This window comes from Lutjanus erythropterus, chromosome 15 (genome assembly GCF_056507025.1).
Source record: "Lutjanus erythropterus isolate fLutEry1 chromosome 15, fLutEry1.hap2, whole genome shotgun sequence".
Taxonomy (NCBI): Eukaryota; Metazoa; Chordata; class Actinopteri; order Lutjaniformes; family Lutjanidae; genus Lutjanus; species Lutjanus erythropterus.
Window position 1 is genome coordinate 5308041 of NC_139331.1, and position 19262 is coordinate 5327302.

Consider the following 19262-nt stretch of genomic DNA (forward strand, 5'->3'; position numbering starts at 1 on the left):
ATGAGGATTTGGGCTGCGGAGGATTCAGCTCAGATGTGACAATCAGACTTATCACATCCACAGCCGTGAGATTTGGGTGTAAGTCTGCGTGTTGAGACGTTTGTCTGCAGGAGAGCAGCTACAGAAGCAGGATCAGGGGCCTGATATTTCATCTAATCTGCGAGACATGGCAGACTACCTCCTATTAGCATTCTGCCGCCGCTGGGTTTTGTGAACAGCTCTAAGTAGCTTTCGGGCAGAAATCTGCCTATCGTCTTCAGAAGGCTGCCGAGTCTGCAAGATGTTAAAATGAGTTTGCACTTCAGCGGATGAATGTAGGGCGCAGAGCTTAATAGAGGCGGTTAGGTTGTTAGCCCGAGAAGGCGTGACCTCTGGAGAGGAGCTGGAGTTCAGGTGACTCCAGGCCGAAGTTTAGAGAAGAGGTTAGATAAGGGAAGACTGACAGGTCTGCAGGGTTTGTGCTGTGAGGATGACTACTGGGTAACATATGCTTTAAACTTAGAAAAATAGGTGTTAGAAACTAAGGTTATATGCTGATACATTTATTCTAGGCTCTAGCATCACAAATATCTTCAAACACTGTTGGGTTGAGACATCTTCATACCAAACAAGACAAATAAATTGCTTGCCAATGGTTCCCAAAAGGATGTAGAAGACCATTAGAGAGTACCAGCAAGAGCACAAGACCCTAACTATGTGGTTAACGGTCACAGTTTGGTTAGTTTTGGCACAAAAACTACTTTTGTTAGGATTAGGGAAAGATCATGGTCTGGATTTAAATAAGCATGTTATGTTAAATAAGTCATGTGACATAAGTCACGTGTGATTAAACATGTTAACACTGTAAAACTGTTGCACTTTGCTTAGGTTTAGGAAAATGTGTTTTGGGTTAAATTAAGTTCATTGTGTTGTGTTGTGTTGCATTAATTAGTTAGTAGCTTAAAACTTTAAATAAGTCAATGTTGACTCTAGGTTTTACATGAGACACCCACCCCAGTCTCCTGGGTGAAAGCTCTGTGTTTCTTTGACTCATCCATCTACACAACACCTCTTCCATTAGCTTTTTAGCTCTCTGAACTATGTCACCTGATTTAGACCGCATATTTAACATAATACTGTAACATAGTACCGCTCTTGCCACTTTTGCCTCACAGCAAGAAGGTTGTGGGTGCAGATCACTGTCTGGAAACGTCCATTCTGTGTGGAGTTTCTGCCGGTGGTTTCCCGCAACATCAAAAACATGTATGCTAAGTCAATTCTCACACAGCTTCATGCCCCACCAAGAATGTTTCAGTAGCTGAGCATTTTACTTGCTCAAATTTTGCTGATTTGGTCCTATTTCCTTGCTTTTTGTGCTTCTACCATGCAGGCCAAGCAGTTAAATATGTTCTCTTTTTTCTGTTTTTATGATCAAGATTCTGTGCGGTCTTTTATTTTGAAAACTGACCGGACTCTCTATGCTGTTTCTGCCTGCCTGCTTGATCTGCTCTGTGCAGAATGACGTGGGGTCTGTCAAAAATAGACCCGGCTTGAATTTGAAGCGGAGTAGCTACTTCTGGGATTGCAAGCATTGTATGGAATGGCCGCGATCAGCTTCGGTGGATGGAGTGTAGCCGTAACGTGACTCAGCCATGGCAGGTGGAACCAAGCCGAGCAGCTGCACACTGTTCCTGGTACTAGAATGGGTTAAATGCAGAGAATGTGGCTGTGTAATTGTAGGGTTGTGTGTGTCACAATAAAGTTAACCTTTACCAATAGTGAAGTAATGAATGTTTATAGAATATCGATTTCCTCATGGTAAGAGATGTGAGCATTAACAATAAAATCTAACAAACTAATCGTCTGCTCTCCTGTCATCTCCCAAATGGCCAAGAAGTTCCACAGACTGGATTCTATTATTCACCCTCCACGGAGAATACTTTTTGCTTTCCTCGCATGTTTTTTTCAACAAAAGCAAAATTATTTGTCTGTGGCTTTTCTGACCAGAAACACGCCCAACATGTGCGTGATCAGGACAAAAGCCCCCCGAGCACTCTGCTTGCATGTTAGCAGTGCTTCTGCACTCATCTGGCACTGGGAGCGGGACTGTCAACGGCGAACTTGTACAACAGCTGGAGGGAGAGAAGCGGCGCCGGCGAGAGGTGAGGAGGAGATCATCACACAAACAGACACACTCACAGACAGCCTGGAGGGCATTCAGACAGGTATTATCATTATGGAAAAGCAAAAAGGTTCTGGCTGCTTTATTTTCCATTTAATATCAGATACTTTAATGCTTTTAGTCAAGATAAAATGGTTAATGATGGTTTCAATGGTTGCTTTTCATCTTCCAATGAGGTACAGTCCTCTCCATAATGAACTATTAAAACTAGTTTGTATATGATTTATTAAAGAAAGAAAAAAGCATGACCACCAAACCAAGTTGGCCAGGGTCCCGTCAAACATCAGCGCCCAGGGGTCTGTAACATGATCATTTGGGCCTGACTGTAAGTGACTGTAATGAAAGGTTTTAATGGACATAGACGAACTTACTGAAAGGACCAACATGTAGTAATTGTGTATGCAAAAATGAGCACAGTGGTCTAAATAGCGACTTGGAGCCATAGACCGTAAATTAAATAGGTTATAATCCTATTAAATACCAATAGCAGAGACAGACAGGCTGCAGAAACAGGATGAATGCATTCTCGTAAATTGACAATAACATGCGAGGATGAGTCCTCCACTGTAAGTTGGTCAGCTGTCTATTGTCTGTCAATTAAAAGTTAAGCCCAAACAAAAGCCCAGTGCTCTGAAAATACACACTCTGGCAGGCAGTGAGACAGACAGTCCAAACTCCAGTAACGTTTTGTTCAATTTAACAGTTATAAACATCTATGCCTTCTACAAGATTATTTATGATTTCTCACAACTCATAAACAGACCTTTACTATTCCGTAAATATTCGGCATTAATTTGAACTCTGATCAATGTGAAATGGACATACAGAATGGACCATGCAGCTGTAGCGTTCATGTCAAGTGAAGCGAGTATTTCAACTTGGCATGTTTCCTTGATCTCTGATGACACATCATAATCATTTTATGATTTACTGCAGCAAATATATTACATATTTCTCCTTTAAAACAATGTCAGAAAACCTCTGGTACCACAGGTTCAAAGCTGACCATAAAGTTAGGACTCTCAAGGAGCTTTTCAGTGAGTAACATGCAGTACAATCACAGAGCTTAGAATTCTGCCATGTGTGCCATTAAGAGTGAGCTGCAGATAAATGTTACACTTGTACAAACCTGATAAAACATTTTCAGCAGTTTCGATTGTGGGTCAGTGTTAGGTGAAGCAGATCCGTGGTGTCTGGCGCCTAATTCCAAGGTGTGTGGACAATGGTAAAAATCTGAGGAGGTCAAACCTCCAGCAACACACGAACAATGTTACTGTCAGACAAACAGGTTGGTTGACCCTGATGACAGCCACACTGAAGCTGTTCTTTATACTGTAAGTGTTGCTGGAGCTCTGACCCCTTCTGTGTCGGACAGAAGCAGCAATTATGGCTGTTTTGTTGCTACGACAAGGTGTGACTCTGCTGCATTTACACCTCTGACTGCTTCTCCTCCACAGCAACAGCTAAGGCTAATAATAGGTAGGATTTAGAACAGGTTAATCTACCATTAAAAACTGATGAAAGAAAATTTCTGAGAAAAGAAGTGGAACTTATAAAATGGATGGACACAGAATAAACCTACTGTATAGTGTACTTTTAGAACCAGCCACTGGAAATCCACAGCCTCTTTACTATATAATTTAAGGTTATGTGTACATGATAGTCAACATCTAAATGTATTCAAAATAAGTTTGTTATTTAAAGAAGAAATCTGTAGTTTCTTAACTGTAATATATAATACATTGACCTGCATGTGTCATCAGTGGTCAAGGAAACATGTTAAGTTGAAACACTCGCTTTAGTTGACATGAACGCTGCAGCCAAATTGTACCCCTTTGAAATGTCCATCCCAGACTGGAAAAACTGTTTTGTATGTCCATTTCATGTTAATCACAGTTCTAATTAATGCTGATTTTTTGCAGAATAGTCAAGTGTCTGTTTATGATTTGTAAGAAATCATTAATGATCTTGTAGAAGGCGTAGATGTTTATAACGGTTAAATTGAGAAAAATGTTAATGGAGTTTGGTAGGCAGTGAGACAGACAGCCACTTAACTCATTGTCCAGTGTGTATTTTAAGAGCAGTGGACTTAACTTTACATCAACAGACAATTGACAGTTATAAAGAGCTGATCAACTTACAGTGGAGGACTCATCGCTCGATATTGTCAATTTACGAGGTTGTGCTCCTACAGCCTGCCTGTCTTTGCTGTGTAGGGGTGAGGGAAAAAACCTTGCTTCAACCATAGATTGTATATTAAACAGGAGTATAACTTATTTAATATAGAGTCTATAGCTCCAGCTTGCTATTTGGACTGCTCATTTTTGCACGCACAGCGGTTGCACATTGCTTCATTAAGTGTTTGTACACTTTCCTGATAATAGGTCTGACTTGGGCATTTTATGCCCCAACATTTAATATGAAAATTATGCAGTTAATTCCACGAACCAGTCATCAAAATTTCTGCATCACATGTCCCTGCCTTGAGCCGCAGCAAGTTACGTTTGTGCCAAAACACCAAAGTCACACAATGACACAAACTAACAAACAGACTGAGACCGGCAACTCCTGTGACGTAAAACTGCTGTTTTCGTCAAAGGAGTCTGGTGGCTCAGAAAAGAACATTGACAGCAGTTTCAGTTTCCTACCAGAGAATAGTGAAAGCATTCTAAATATAGTGCACACTTAAAGTGATATTGATTTTCTTAAGCGATTTTGTTTTAGGAAATGATCTAAACGGCAAAACGAGCTGCTTTTTGAACAAGGTTTTCTCAAAGTTATGAATGTTTATTTTAACTTTTTTTTTTTTCAGGGGCTTTAACCTAGTTTCCAGAGGCTTTAATGCAACTAATTCCCTCGGTATATTGCACCATTGTGTGTTATGTGGATTGGTTACATCTGACATCACAAACAACAACCAACACAACCCTGCATTAAGACTATTCCTTTATATCTGTTCTATTCAATGGATTTTCACTGTTTTTTAAGAAAGAAAAGACATAACATGGATGCTGACGCCTGTGATTGCACACATAATTGTCTCAATCACACACACACACACCCCCCCACACACACTGTTTCCGAGACAGAGGCACTCCACTTCAGAACATGTCATTTTTTTTGCTGCAGTGCCATTTCGAGTTCTCCCGCATGGCTGCGTGTATTTTTCTAGTTACACCGCTCTCATTTATCAAAAGTGACAGGGAGGCGTTTTCATAAGAGCCACTCAGGGTAAAGATCAGCTTATTCAGCTAACTAACAGAAGGAACAGAAAGAAAACACCCTGGCAGTCATCCCACGGCCCCGCCGCTCGCTTGTTAATAAGCCCACAGCTAGTTCAGCGGTGGCTCGGCATCTGCCTCTCCCTCTGTTAGGCAGGTCTGAACCCTGCATCCACCAGGCTCCGTTCAAAAGATTCATAATTTCAGTTGGAAGCAGAAGTGACATCATGAAATTGCTTTTCTATTGTCTGGCTAATTAACCTTCTTGCTTAGTTCTCTGAATAGTCTCTTGGATTCCTCTTTGGTGTGACAGCAGTTCTATGGGGCCTCTTCGCTTCTGAAGAAAACCAGCGCTTCAACAAAGACACTTTTCCCCCTGGAGAGAGCGGCGGGCCTGCGGGCCGCCCTTTTGGGTGGAAATTCCTCCCAGATATGAAGTGACAAGGGACGCTTAGCAAAGGCTTTTTACATTTCAGACATTCTGCTGACAATCTCACAGAGAAACTTCAACAAGTACGACTGTGAAAGAAACTTTAAAGGCTGGACTGGCAGCATCGATAGAGAGGAGTGTTATAGTAAAAAAAAACCTTTTTGAGCAGACTGTAAAATAACACTGACGGACCGTCACTGTTTTGTAGAGATGTTTCAAAACTTGGATTCAGGTTTGAATCGCTTTACCAAGTGAGGTACATTTAGTCTGTCTGCAGTTTTTCTTGCCAAGTCATCTCCTCACGTTGTTAACTACAGTATTGCCTTTTTGGTGATGAACCCCTAATATTCTTCATATAGTTGGATCAGCAAGGTTTGTCCTGCCGCTGAGAGGAAAACCATTCTAGTTCTTCTTTCTTTTTGTGACACAGTATCTTGTTTTTGACAATCAGCTGTTCTGGGCTGCTTCTGTATTCCACGTAGAGTCCTGCAGGTACCTGACCTGGACAGGTGACCCGCAAAAATGCTGTGGAACATGTAAACAATATATCTATATAAGTTCACAGGTGTGTAATAGTGGGCGGGCAGCAGGTGTGAACAATAATATAACACACACAATACAACAATATGCTTTTTTCTCCTGGAGAAATCAGGATGAAAATGATTGTGCAGTATTTTTAACATTATGTCTGCTAATACAGTAACGTCAAGTGCAATAAGCCGGCAGGATTTTATTGTGAAAGTCTACGTATGATCCCACGCCCTGCCAAACAATGGGATGTCACTGTTTGATCTGATAGTGATGAAGGCTAGCTGATTGCTAGAACTGATGACATAAGGATATGGAAACACATTGACAACGCAGAGGCTGCGCCAGTTGAAAGTCAGCGTCACAGGACTTATATTCACAGTTCTGGGCGGTTGTGGGTTAAAATTGCAGGTAACGGTTTAGTTCTGGTTCTTAGCTTTGCGGTTGCGGGCAGAGGCAGGTTTGCAAAGAGTCTGATTTGAGGTGACATTGACAACAGTGGCTGAATTGTGTTATAGGAACATTTGAGCCTTTAGTTTTCATGTTTGGTGATTCTATTTCATTGCTTCATTTTTAGTTTTGTTTTAACTGCCTGCTTTTACGTGTCCCATTCTGGATATACAGAATATTTATTCATATTTGATCAGCACTGCTGAGTTTGGCAGTGTGATACATATATAAAGATGGACAACAAGAGTGAACTAAAAACATCTTGATTGCCCCCTGGTGGCTGGCTGCAGCAGGTTATAAACCTAACCTATGCTAACTTAGGTCGATGTTAGCAGATGGGACATGGGACAAACTAAAACATTAGTACACATCAAATAAATGCTTCCCAAAGATGGTTTCTGTGATTTGAGGTAATTGTTATCATTCTGATGTTTGTTCAAGTGTGATTTTTCTGATCAGTCTGCTTTTAATTAGGTGTTTGATGCTAATAAAAAAAAAGGTGTTTCAGATCTCAATATTGTGGCTCTAACCCTGATCACTACCGTGCAGACTCCAGCTCCTAATGATGCCACCAGCAAAAGATGTCCGTGCTCTTATCCAGGATATTTTGGCTTCATTTTTGTACAATGGGAGGAAGCGAAGATGCATTAGCCATCTTTATTTGGAATAAAATTATTTTTTTTTAAAAGTTTATTAAGAAAAGTTTTTAAAAGAGTTTTATGAGCCTGAGGCGCAGTGAAACGTGTGACTTTTCAAGTCTGAACTGGTGTCACATCTCTGTCAATCACCGTATGGAACGCGCCCTGTATTGAATGAATGAATTGTTGTGATTGGCCTGACTGGATCCAAGGCCGGTGGAATTCTGTCTGACAGGGATGAGGACTTGATAGATTGGCCAGATTCCTAGCCACGGTGTGAAATGAGTACTATATAAGTATAGTAAATCTAAAAATACTGGAAATACAGTCTGACCTAGCTATGGCCCTAGCCTTACCTGATATTACAATGCAAAAGGTCCCAGTCAGTGATGCAAAATGTTTATGTTGTTGAACAAATGATTACAGCAGACAGTAGTAGCAGAGGTGCTCCAATAGTAAGTCACATTATGGGCAGAAAATTTTTTAAATCTTTTTTTACCATCTTTGCAACTACTATCATCTTCTGTCAATCAAGGCAAACTCCTATTTTATTCTTTGTGATGAAAAATAGTATTTCAGAGTCATCACAAAGACACCTAGAAGAATTAAAATGATCTACTGATACCATAAAATATCTTGACAAAAATGTATTGGCTTTCCATTTGAAGAATTTCAAGGATTTCCCCAGGCACTTGCAGAAGTCTGCAGCTCCAGACCTTCATGAATTATTGATGAGGGTATCGCATGTGCAAATGTGGTACCAAATACTGATAAAACAAAGGACAGAAGTCAAAAAGCAGTTTTAGAAAGCAGTACTCTGCTCCTATCTGAAAGTATGAGAGGGCCGTCCTGTAATGCAGCGGCAGCCTCTACCCTTCCTCTCTGCACTATAGATCACAACGCCATGGATCACTGACCTTCATGGTCAAGCCTCTCCAGGGACAATACTGAGAGAGATAACAGGCTCCAATGAGAGGAGTCTCCTCAAATGCCAGGGCAGCTGAGTAGAGGGCAACACAGACTGCTCCCTCCCTGAGACAACAAGTACGATTCAAACTTTATTTCATAGAAACAAAGTCTATGAAATATTAACACCATGTTTCAAAAACTCATGAATTGCAACCACAACGCTGAATAGATTTAATCAAAGATTTAGAACAGTTGAGATATCAAATAGATGCTTGTATTAAATTAACTACAATCTCAAAAGATTGCAAGTTTGGTTCTCTTAATGTGCTGCTTCTCTTTCTAGCAGTGGGAGACAATAGCAGAAACTGTTTTTTATTAACTATTAATTCCAATCACTTTCACTTTGTTTCGGCTTTGTTCATTGCTGTTTCTTCGACCTCTGTTTAGCACTATGCAGATGTTTTACAGTGAAAACCTCCCAGGAAAGCGGGGCATTATGCTCTTTGAGCTGCTGGAAGACTTTTAATGTGAAACATTTGTGCAGGAAGCGTTAAGTTTCATTGACAGTAACCTAACAACCCTGAGAAGTTGAATGAATAAATTAAATATAAATTAAATAGTTGTTAAAAAAAGAAAAAAAGAAAAGGCAGAGTTCTGCGTGACCTGACTCTGTTGTTGTACTGAGTACATGATCATTTAAAAAACTGAGTTAAGTCTTGAATATTAGCCCGTTTCAAATGAACGTGTGGTTCTTTCTGTGGTTAAGGTTCACAAAGGTCACTCTTCAAAATTTAAGGGTTTAACTTCCATTTTGTGACTAACAAATTCTGCTTTCTAGAACCAAGCTGTCTTGAATTGAACTAAAAGCCCCTTTTACACATGCAGTCCATCCCTGACATGTTCGGGAAGATTTCCTGCGTGGGCTAATGTGTGAATCGAGTTCCCATCTCAAGACCTGATATCATGTCAGGGAAAGTTGTGGCACTGTTGTGTTGTGAATGAAAGCAGTAACATTAAAGGGTTACTTCTGTTCATGGAGCGAGTAACCCAATCACAAGACTCAAACAACAACTGGAGTCACAACGACTCTAGACATCCAGTGCTCCTTCAGTGTTCCTTCTAATGTATCGAATCTGTGTTTCTGATTCAAGTAGATCATGAAATGTCACACAAACCTGTTGAATATTAAATAGAGCTGCAGTCACAAACAGCCCTTGGCCCACCATGATCCTGAAAATGATCTGGACTGTCCCATATCCCATCTATTCCAGGACTATCATTGCATGTGTGAAAAGGCGCAAGACAGAACAATTCCTGAATGTAGCTGCAAGTGTAAATAGTGACAATCACTTGTGGTGCCTGAAAGGCAATCCCAGTATTTTACCAGGAACTGTGTATGAAAGCTAGGGTGTAGAGTTGGCTTGAATTGTAGGGGCATGTCCACTGTTGTCTGTCACTGTCTAGTCAATGTCAGTTAGTGAGATTCATCTTTTTGACAAAGCAAGATGCAAAATAATGCATTTTTAAGTTTTGAAAGATTGCATATTCTGCCTCATTATGCCTCAGGTTGATTTGATCCACTACCAGCTTATAGTGGGTCTGCCAAAATCCCAAAATATTTACTTTATGGATTAAGCGACCAACAACAAATCTAGTGAGTTATTCAGACCATCGCAAATATATTGTTTTGTCATTTATTCCCATGCATGCTGTGATCTTAGTCAGCACTGGTCTGGCAGTAGCAAAGCCCCTGTCTGATGGACAGCTTTAAATATGTATATGGGGACATGTCCCCATATATATTTTATGTTTTTTTTGACTTGGTTAATGTCAAGCTGACTTAATAACATTTTTGTCTTTGTTAATGTCAAGTTGTCATAAAACAGATGTTGGCAAGTTATGTTGTTTTGATTAATGACAAGTTGTCTTAGCAAGGACATTTTTGTCTTGGTTAATGTCAAGTTGTTATAACAACAACATTGGCAGGTAATGTTGTCTTAGTTAATGTAAAGTTGTCTTAACAAAGACAATTTTTGTCCTAGTTAATGTTAAAATGTTATAAAGACTTTGACACACTATGTTGTCTTGTTTAATGACAAGTTGTCCTAGCAAGGACATTTTTTCTTGGTCAAGTTGTCATAACAAATATATTGACAGGTTATAGTGTCTGGATAATGGCAATTTTTCATACAAAGACATGACTGGCTTGGTTAATGTCAAGTTGTCTTAACAAAAGCATTATTGGTTTGATTTATGTCAATGTTTCATAACAAAGGTATTTCAAAAAATGTCAACTTTGTATTAAAAAGTTTTTGTAATTTATTCCCATACATGCTGTGATCTTAGTTAGCAGTCCTCTGGCAGCAGGACAGTGTCCGTCCATCTCCCCTTGCATCATGCACCTCAGACAGGAGACTGACAGCTTTTCATGCTTACGGGGACATGTTTCCACCAACTGTGGCATGAAATATCCACCCTTGTGTGAAAGGGACTTGGGTTGGATCCATAGATACTGTGGAGTAAAGTGGTGGAAGTATTGGGTAAGATTTTGAAGTATGAATATAGAGTAGCTGTGAGTATGGCCTCATTTCAGACGCTGCCAAACTCAGTGACTCAACTGTTAACAAGACGCCTACCTAGGGTATGGTACTGGCTCCATCGATGTTGATCATCGCTGTTTGTACATGTTGCTTCCAGTCCTCCATAGTTCAGCAACACAACATACTGTATGTTATCATAATTATGCTGATGACGCACATAGACATATCTATCTTTGCACCTAGGAGATGTATGTTTCAGAACCCCCAGCAGCTCAGCAAAAACAAAACCAAACTTCTTGTTACTTTTGCTGTGTTCTATCTGTTCTTTTTGGCTTAGAAATGTATCCAGAGAACAAGGTTTCTTGTCTCAGCTGATACAAAAAAGAACTGTACATGTATCTCTTGTTGGCTGGACCATTGCACTGCCCTCCTCACTACCTAAAATGACTGTGGGCTGTTACACCAAATACACAGTGCTGCTAACAAAGACCAAAGAAATAACATTTGATCACATCTCACCTATTCTCAGATACAGAGGCAGTGGCTTCTGGTGAATTTCATTATTGATTCAAACATTTTACCAGTGAATGTACAGCACTACACAGCCTCGCTCTACAGGACCTCTCTGATCTGCTGTCTGACCTCTCTACGGTCTTCTGACTCAGGCCTTTTGGTCAGGTTAAAGGGTTGATCAAAAGTTGGTGGAGCATCCTTTGGGTTTTATGGCCTGAGCACCTGGCATACCTTATGAGACTGCATTGGCTGTTTCAACATCAACACTGTTCAAAAATAGACTGAAAACAGTAATACTTTGTTTGAAAGGTTGTGCATAAAACTGACATGACACCATCATAACCATGACATGACAATATCTAGGACTGTCATTTGGTCAGTTATATCATTTTAAAGTTTGATAATGTCAAGTTGTCATAACAAAGACAATGGCAGGTGAAGTTGTCTTGGTTAATGTCAAGTTGTCATAATAAATACATTGTGTTCTTGGTTAATGCCAGGTTGTCTTAACAAAGACATTTACAGGCTATATAGTCTTGGTTAATATAAAGTTGTAATAACATACATTGTTGTCTTTGTTAATGTCAAGTTGTTGTAAGAGACTTTTTTGTCTTGGTTAATGTCAAGTTGACATAACAAAGACACTGATAGATTATGTTGTCATATGAAAGATATTGGCAGGACACGTTGTCTTGGTTAATGCCAAGTTGTCTTACCAAAGACATTTATTGTCTTGGTTATTGTCAATGTGTCATAAGAAAGACGTCTCAAACAATGTCAGCTTTGCGTTAAATAATATACTATAATTTAAATAATATTAAATAATATAATCACACAATTGACTGACTGTCACTTGATGACAACAGTCTTAAATATTCATAAATACTCCTTCAGGTTCATAACATATCATGTCGTGGTTATGATAGGGTTATGTCAGTCTTATGCACACCCTTTCAAATAAATTCTTATTGAAAAGGTATGTTTTCTCCTGTGAATCTGAAAAAATTTCAATTGTGTTTTCTGTTACTGTGCGATATAGAGACTGTAAAGTCTTGCTCGCTCACCCTCATCTTCAATGACTAGGCCGTGGAGGATGATGGTAAATATTCATCGTCGCAAAACATTTCAACTTTCTTAGGTGAAGAAGTCATATGGATGGTGTAACTGTTCTAGTGTTTTGCATGCATTAACAGAATGTAAAAAAAATACCAATCTTGATTTAGAAAGTTAAGTTTGATCCCTGGACCAGCAGCTGTCCTATGAAGCTGTCCTTGAGAAACACACTTGACTCCCAGTCTATTGCTCATTCACCGTTAGTAACTCTGGATAAGAGCAGCAGCTAAATGTCAAAACTGTAAAATGTAAATTACAAGTTCAATAAGGCTTCAGGAAACTCAAGGACACAACAGGCTTTGTCTCCACGACACGGCACGAATACCTATTATTCTACACACTCGACACAGCGTCTGAGTTTCTGAACAGACCACAAACACACCCTCACACGCCCCTTTGACACTCCAGACTTCACATCACCTCACTTTGGTATTCATCACTCTCACCTGCACATCACTGTTTATGATGTGCCCCGCGATGCTCTGCCGCCGAGGAGAGGGACTCGCTTGCTCTTTAAGTTATAAGCGACTCATGACACACATACATTATGCATGCAGCTCAGCTCGTACAGCTCAGCTCCCACACTCTGAGGCCAATCACATGAGGAGCCCCAGAGAGCACGGAGAGCTGTGTTTGCGGAATTATCTTCCAAACATGAAGCAGTAAGCTATAGTTAACTCATTTGCCTGCCAGCACCGCTCTTTCAGTACTTTGTTCTGCTGTCCACAGAGCTGTCCCGCTGTGAACACACAAACACACAATAAAGACTCAAGTTTCCACTAAATGAAACCTTTTCTTTTACTTTTTCTGTGAAACAATAAGTAGATTCTCCACTGCTCCTCCAGCAAACTAATATTTACCTCTAGCTGCTGACAGGAAACACTCACTCTGTTTGTCTCAACATAATAAATGTGTCCACTACGCTGTCTTAGTGTCTTATTTCATTAAATGGTTTATTCAACCAATTCCAACTGAATAAGAACCACAAGCAGGTTTTAACAGGGTCCAAGCAGGTTGCAAGCAATATTGGTAAAAATGTCGCCAAGTAGGACTTGGTCACATGGGGATTCGAAACCTTGACCTTTGGAATCACAGAGAGGTTGATTTACAGGCTGCACCACCAGGGAGACATGGTTTTCACAACCCTTCCTATAAGTGGAGGCAATGACATTGCATGTGCAGAACTGGGGCATATTTATCCATTAAACTTAAAATGCTTACAAGTCAAAATGTTGATAAAACTGTGAAAGAAATCACACATCATTCTGCTGGTTTTGGGTGTTTTGTCAGATATTTTGGTGATGTTTGATCCAACGCTGAGCAAAAAAGAAAGTGTGCAACTGCTTTTAGGAGAGAAATAAGAGAGAAAGAAAGAATTAATGAATGAAAGAAGACGAATCAGAACAAATAGGGATTCACAGCGACTGACATTGCTCGGGCTTTTAGCAACCCTAAACATGCAATTATGCCAAATATATTTCATATTGACATCAGGGGATGTGTTGTATTACTTAAAAGGACTGTATGAAAAATAGAAGCAATATTCATGATAAATACATTTTAAAAAAGTAAATGCATTTTAAAAATGTTCACTAGCAAACTACGGAAGTGACTTACATCAATTACGTAACAAAATGTAATTATTTTTCCAATATCCAACCAAATTGTGAACATTTTATAATGTTATCTACACATTTAATAGCGCTTGACTTACATCACATGACTTACATAACGTAGCATACTTAAGGTCCTGTATGTTTGCCACTTCTAGTAATGTCCAACATACATATTTGTCATTTTGGGAGTTGTTAGCAGTGGACCTGATCTGTTATTTATGTAGTAGTACGTGTCGGGTAAGGAAAGGTTGAGTTCAGGTCCCCCGCATGAAAGCCGGTGCGAAACACATCCTACAGCAGCTCCTGCATTAGCACTAAATACTGACATTGGATGAAAATTGTGAGGCACTGCATTGCCCAACATGAATATCATTCCTACAATACCAGGCTTTTCTTATAATATCCCTGTAACAGCGGCTCTCACATTGTGTGGGTGGTTGCAGAAGGGGAACACATGAGCAGGTGGAAAATGTGTGGCGGAACTGAATCTGATGTGTGTGGGCACAACACACAAACAAGTGCATTCACATTAACTAGATCTTTCAGAACAATATCAAGAGTTAGACTAAGATTTATTCAGACAATTAAATGGCTTGTGTTAGATGAGCAGATTTTGAAAGGTGAAGCTCCTCCAGCAAATGTATCTGTCAACACTGAAGCCCATTTTGGCGAAAGGTCTTTAGCAGCTTGGACAAAGTTAAATTTTTCATTGTTAAAATAAAAGACAAACTTGTTCTTTCGCCAATTTCCCCAGTTTCTTTTAGGGTTTTATATGTTGCATCACCAACATGTTCTCACTCCCAACTCCTCAAGGGTGGCCCAATGAATATTGTCAGTTTTGCACATGCAAGGCTCTGCAGTGAAGTTAGCAATGATTTGTTCTATGCATCTTATTCTTAACTCATTCTCTGTACAATATTTTACTATTCCTAACTTATCTGTACCCTTTATTTTCAATTTGTATAGTATTCTTATTTGTATGTAATATTCTCATTTGTACATAATTGTTGTATTTAACTTTATCTTTTCAACCTTGCGCATTTCAGCAACACAAGTAGTGGTCTCCCTCAGACATCCAGACAAATTATCAAGCTGCAAACGTTGAATTAAATGTTTTAACAACACCAAAATGTCTTGGTTGCTCTGTATACGATATGTCAGAATCAATATTCCACTGGTCAACATAAGTTGTTCAGAATTTTGACAGAATAACAACCGTTTCAGAGCAATTGGCGGCGTCTATGGCTGCAAGCTATTAAATGTGTTGACAGGACTGAGGACACATTCAAAACTGCTCATGTTTGCAGCGACCCTGTTACACCCTGAGGTTCCCATTAAGGTCACATTTTCCTTGTTTTCAGTTCTTGTCAGTGTATCCTGTTTTATTCTGGTACTCACCCCTTGTCTCTCGTTTCAGACACTTTACTTCCTGCCCCTGTGTGGTTACCTGCCCCGGCCTGATTGGTTTCACCTGTGCCTCATTACCCTTCCTCCCTTGTGTATTTAGTCCTTGTGCTGCCCTTTTGTCTGTTGCCAGTTCGTTCTCAGTTGTTTGAGTGTGTGTTCTAGCCATTCTTCCCAGTGTTCTCTTTGTATTTTGACCTGTTTTTGTATTTTTGACCCTGTTTTGCCTGCTACCTTCGGATACCTTTGTTTGAGATCGTGAACTGATTATTCTGTGTACTGACTGCTTTCTTCAGTAAAGACCTTGTGTTTTTTGAGTCCAGGGTCTGAGTCCTTCTTTGTTGGCTCCAGTCTGATAGACCCATTGACAATCTGTTGTGGTCCGCCAGACTAATCATTTTTTACAAACTGTAAAAAAGGGTCTATACAACTTCTGGGAAGACCTTCAAAATAAAAGCACAAAACTCCTTTGGTTTATGAAACAAAACTATTGGTTAAGTTTAGGAAAAGATAATCGTGATTTGGGTTTTTAAAAAAGTATGTTACTTGTGTTAAATTCACACAAACTAACATAACATAACGTAACGCAAAATATTTGCATTGTTCCTTGCATAATGAAGTGTTATATAAGTTACATACTTAAGTTGTTTATGCTGAATCTTATGTATGTTAAGTTACACAACTCACGTAACGTCTTCGAAAGAAGTCAAAACTGACTTCTGGTTTCACATGGGACATGAATTCCTGTCTTCTGGATGAAAGTCATTTGTTTGACCCATCCATCGACCCTTCCTTCTCTATAGACAGACTCTTGCTGTTTATACTGTATCATCTGACTTCAACATTAAACCTAACTGTAGAGGGAGACACCTCCAGAAATGATGCTAAACAGGAACCTAGGTAGTCTAAAGCATAGGTGCACTGACCAAACCGCTGTATTTGATGCATTGGTAGAGAGAACAGGCTGGAGCTGACACACTTAAACATAAATATGTTGTTTAACATAAAAAAGAGCATTAAAAATTATATGGGGACTCTCTCCAGATAAATGGGAAGGAGATTAGTTTGCCAGTTATCTGTCATAGCTGCTGCTGGAGCAGTCAAGCATGAAGAGAGTAGGTGGAACATTCATAACAAACCCACACCAAAAACAACACATCCAGCTCAGCATTGTGGACCAGAACAAATGGATTCTGTTTACTGCTGCGGTATTTTCTGCCTTTACTGATAAAATATGTGAAACTATAGGCTGTAACTTTCTGCAGACAATGACAACAGAACACAGCATTGATAATCAGGGAATCATGAAATAAATACGTAATTGATTCCGTCTAAAAACTAGAAAATATGAATGTCAGTATACTTTGTTGTGTACATGTTGTGTAATCTTAAGAAAAATATTACAAAATTTTAAAGGGCATAGCCATGTCACAATCAATGTTGTATAACTGAATGATACAAAGCCTCTCGAGCTCTCAAGTAGACCTTCCTTGACTATGTAATGTGACACATGTAGTTTACGTTTTAAAATGGTTCCAGTTTGGTTAGGTTTAGACAATGAAACTACTTGGTTAGGTTTAGGAAAAGATCGTGGCTTGGGTAAAAATAACTACGTCACGTATGTCGTAACAGAAGTGATGTCACTTGCGTGCAACATAATTTGCGACACATAGTTTACATTGCAAAATGGTCACAGTTTAGTTAAATTTTAGGCACAAAAAGGACTTAGTTAGGTTTAGGAAAAGACAGTGATTTGGGTTAAAATAACTATGTTACGTCTGTCGCAAAACGGAAGTGACGTCACTTGCACGACAATATAACTTTGACACACGTGTAAATTAAGTTATAAAATGGTCATGGTTTGGTTATGTGTAGGCAATAAAAATACTTGATTAGGGTTAGGAAAAGATTGTGGCTTGGATTAAAATAACTACCTTACATATGTCATCTACATCATGTCTGCAACAAAGTTTTAAATTACTTAAAACCTTACTTTATGGTTACTTTTTGTTCCACACAGTACTCATGAGTTAAAGTCCTGTGCTTATTTGAACCATCCATCCACCACACCTCCTCCAAATATGAACTTTCTTCTTATCCTGTCATACTTACTATGTCCACTAGGGGACACAGCCTAACAGACATATCAGTTTGAATAAGCTGCTTGCACTTTTGACCACCATGCATGTTTTTTGTGGTGCAGACATAACCTCAGGAGGACCTGCCAATCTCTGTATCATCCTGTTGACTACCTCAGTTGTATTCACTACTGCTACTACTCCACTATCACTTCCACTCCACTCTGCTGCTGAATATAGGAACAGTGAACAGCACACGTCACGCTTGGATCGTCCCACACACTCTATTACTGTGTTATAGGTCAGCCCATTGTTCCTCGTTCAGTCACTGAGCTGTTGTTGCCTTCTGCACCTTCACAGGACACGGAGCGCTTGAAAAATCACTGCCCAGTCATGTTCTCTCTATCTCGGAGAGCGCTCCTAGATTGCCAACCTCACTCTTATCTGTGTGTGTCAGACACGTCCCACATCCGCCCACACAAAAGCCTGGCAGGCACGCACGCATACACAATATTCTCACTTACACTCTATCACAGTTGGAGAGGATCGCATTCCTTTTTTTACTGCAGGATGATTTGCTGAGTGCAAATGACAACACCCTGTTTCACACGTATTCAGCTTCAGACATTCACGCCAAATAGCAGAATGTGGAGGGCTCGCATTGGAGTCGTTGGCAGGCTGATGACTGCGATGCCCATATGGAAGCTACTGTTGGCTGGGGTGCAAACTCTCCAGCAACCGTTCAAATGCATGAACCTAAGAGTGGTTATGTTTGAGCAGCCATGCCAATGCTTACCTGCATACTGTATGATCTGATGTTGGAAATGGGAGCTACTCATTGACAGCTTTGCCAACATTAGGGCAATTTTCTACCAATGTAAGCAGAGAGGTTGGAAAGAAAACAAAAAACAAACAAATTTTACATCTTATAATCATCACACCCTTATTCCACTGGGCACAGCTCCGTCGCCAAGACTCAAAACCAACACTGACTATCCCTCAGGTAGCACTGCATTAAAAATCAACATGTTTATAGATTGTGCTATATAGGCTTGGGAACATTTGGGAAACTGTTGTCGTAAACACAGTTTGTCGCTGCATCTACAAATGCAAGTTAAGACTCTACCATGCAAAGCAACAGCCTTCTATCGACAACATCCAAAAAACACTGACAACTCCTCTGCGACTGACCCAAAGTAGAAAAGTGTGCTGAGGTTCACAGTCCAGATTTTAGATTGTTTTTTGGAAATCAAGGTGGTCATATTATCCTGACTAAAGAGGGAAAGGACCATCCAGATTGTTACCAGCACAAAGTTCAAAAGCCAGCATCTGTGATGGTGTGGGGGTGTTGGTGCCCATGGCATCATGGGTAACGTCTGTGGTAAATACAGGTTTTGGAGCAACATATCCTGCCATCTAGATTCCATCTTTCTCAGGGATGTTCCAGCTTATTTCAAGACAATGACATGACACATTCTGCACATTTTTGAACAGCGTGTCTTCGTAGTAAAAGAGTTCAGATACTAGACTGACCTGCCTCCAGTCCAGACCTGTCTCTCACTGAGACTGTGTGGTGCTTTACAAAGCACAAAATACGACAACAGAGACTCCAGGCTATTGAGCACCTGAAGTCATATATTGAGCAAGAATGGAGAGTGTTG

At 39.9% G+C, this 19262-nt stretch overlaps 1 protein-coding gene across 1 annotated transcript in view; it reads right to left on the reverse strand.

The window, feature by feature from the left end:
* Positions 1 to 19262, reverse strand: part of lrfn2b (leucine rich repeat and fibronectin type III domain containing 2b) — a 244637-nt gene that overhangs the window by 40750 nt on the left and 184625 nt on the right. The window lies entirely within an intron of this gene.